The sequence below is a fragment of the Engraulis encrasicolus genome, chromosome 7, assembly GCF_034702125.1.
Source record: "Engraulis encrasicolus isolate BLACKSEA-1 chromosome 7, IST_EnEncr_1.0, whole genome shotgun sequence".
Classification (NCBI taxonomy): Eukaryota; Metazoa; Chordata; class Actinopteri; order Clupeiformes; family Engraulidae; genus Engraulis; species Engraulis encrasicolus.
This window is the reverse complement of record NC_085863.1, coordinates 44,805,039-44,807,675: the sequence shown is the minus strand read 5'-3', so window position 1 is coordinate 44,807,675 and position 2,637 is coordinate 44,805,039. Positions and strand designations below refer to the sequence as shown.

At 41.8% G+C, this 2,637-nt stretch overlaps 1 long non-coding RNA gene across 1 annotated transcript; it reads right to left on the bottom strand.

Moving 5' to 3' along the window:
- Window positions 1-1,016: 1,016 nt before the first annotated feature.
- LOC134452231 (uncharacterized) lies at window positions 1,017-2,168 on the bottom strand. The gene is made up of 3 exons (XR_010035404.1): window positions 2,049-2,168; window positions 1,549-1,682; window positions 1,017-1,424 (listed from the first exon to the last, which is right to left on the bottom strand). It is a non-coding gene; the product is annotated as an uncharacterized LOC134452231 (long non-coding RNA).
- Window positions 2,169-2,637: the final 469 nt, after the last annotated feature.

The following is a 2,637-nucleotide window of genomic DNA, read 5'->3' as shown; positions in this document are numbered from 1 at the left end:
TTTAGACACGACGAAAGCTCCAGCTCTGACTTTCCTGGCCCATCACAATAACGACCTAACAGCCCAGTAGGACCGATGGCCAGAGATGGAGGAGGAGGAAGATAGACGCAGCAGAGGTCGGGGGTATTGATTAGGAAGACTCCAACAGAATTGACGCCCTGCTAACTGTAAGGATGTACATTCATCCCTATAACATTATGTCCTGCTGTATTCCTCCAGATGTGTAAGTATTGTAATGGATGTTATCACAACAGATGTGCTCTATATCGCAACACGAGTAGGCTACACGAGTACACCTGTTGTGATAACCATTACAATATTTCTACTCCTATGAGTAGTAGTGTGATATTACATGGTTGTAGGTACACAACACCAGTGGTAGTTCAAGTACATCCATAAAAGCCCATCTACTTCATACATCTGTGTAACCCCTGGCACAACACCAGTTTGTAAGAAATTGACTGAAAACATTGTATGCATACAATTGGCACATCTTTATTTATATACACAATAATGATTGCCCATATTGGTCTTATTGTCAATAGAGTTATTTAGTCCCCATCATCAAATAGAAAATGCACTACATAAAATGTATTTATTGCTTTGCAGGCCTTGATTCAATCATTGAATTTGAAGCAATCCCATCGGTTACTGCAGCGTGCCCTGACCCGTGACCCCAGTTTGATGTTCGACCTGGCACATGACATCTGGTCCTCAGTCACAGCCCAGTAGCACAACCAACCTGGCGCCTCTGCGCAATCTGTAAGGAGATGCCCATGAACATTGAAAGGAAATGCTGTGGTGTTCTCAGTTTTGATGGAAGACTTTGGGCTGATGTAGGACCAGGTGAGAGAAACGGTCTCTTCAGGCATGCAGCCTACAGACAGTATGGGGCACTTGAACAGGGTTGACGTTGTAATACACAGTACAATACCCAGGATTAGCCAGGGTTACCCTGCTCCACTAGAGCAATATAAAAGGTTTATACAGAGTACGGTATAAAACACACAAACCGGCAGTGTGCAGAGTTTTATTATTTTTCATTATCTGTAGGAGCATTCATCTGTACATTTATACATCTCACCTTGGTTTGGAACCACGTTTGTCTTGTTACCATTGTTTTTTTTCATACATAGAAAATAAATGCAACCTGTCAAATAATCTTCTGATTGTGGTCTTGTGGAATATATAAATTATGTAACCATGCATTTTCAGTCAGAGAATGAATTAAAAAAAGTCAAATTGTGTCCACCAATATTTACTGTCATTGAAATGTATGGACAATTTAAACAATGTATTACACATGACACTAGATACATTACTTTATACTATATTTACAGTTGTCATTACCACACAAAAACTCTGGGAAGGTGGGTAAGTGCAGCAACTGTGAAGGGCCTAGTCTGAGGTTGGAGGCGTCTGTGCTGTAAAAAGATAAACAGAATTAGAAATCACATATCTGACAGTAGCTCCAGTGACATTTTAAATGTAAGTAACCTGGGTTGTTGGGGTAGGGACACCAAAAATAACTCCTTTATCTGGGCTCACCTGGTTGTGAGTGTCTGCGGTCAGCCATCCCTCTTAGGGTAGAAAGTCTTCTGCGCAGGACGGTGCCCTGAAGGTTGACGTTCACAGTATGCAGCCTTCATGTCCTGGAACTTTTATTGTGCAATTTTCCGTATCTGAAACAAGCAATGTGTTAGACTATATTAGGGTTTCATTACATCAAATTACACAGCAGGGTTTTACAGAGTGTTGGCTACAGTCACAGGACCAAAGTGGACTTGTGTGCCTTGCTCAAGTGCACTTCAGCTGTGGATGGAGGTGTAGGTAGGGAGAGGTAAGGAGGGGATTTCAACCTGATTCTCTCTGATCTTAGGACCACCTCTCACCATCATGTGATGGCTGGCTGCTACCTCAAATTTCATTCATGGCCCAAGTTATGTTCTGTAATCAGCATTGTTTTTACCTTACAAAAATAAATGTAAATGCATTCAGCACCATGGGGGGCTGTGAAGACCTTTGAGAATATTTGCAGAACTACATACTGAATTGAGCCATCCGCCTTTCTCTTGGTTGGTGTGTTGAGATGGTGACTGCAGTCCAGGCTTCTTGGATCGGAGGAGAAAAGCTGTAGCTTTTACTGGCACAAGTATGTGGTTGTGAAAGGACCCTGTCTGCGGTTGACCTGAGGGAAAAAAAGAGCACAAATTGCATATTAGCACAGAGCCCAATGCTTAGACCATAGACAGGTAAATCATCTGGCACAATCTGCATGCAACCAACAGAACCTAGAAAGAGACAGATTAGCAGCAATACACAAAGGGGACAAGTACACAAAAAACATGCAAAGTGTTCTGATAAGGTGCATGGAGGTAGTCTGTGTTGATTCCAGCAACCTCAAAGACTGAAAAGTGTCCCAGTGTACTGAATTGAAGACTATAGCGCGTGTGCGCGCACACATAGGAATATGATAATTTAGTGTATCAATTACAACTACAGGATCTGTTCATATGCTTTTGTCAGATAGAACCATTGTTTCTCAAAGGCAGATCATTCCAAAAGGGATAGTAGTATCTGCAACTGGACGAAATTACACCCACAAACATGAAAAACATTTTAACAATTCAAAGGCAG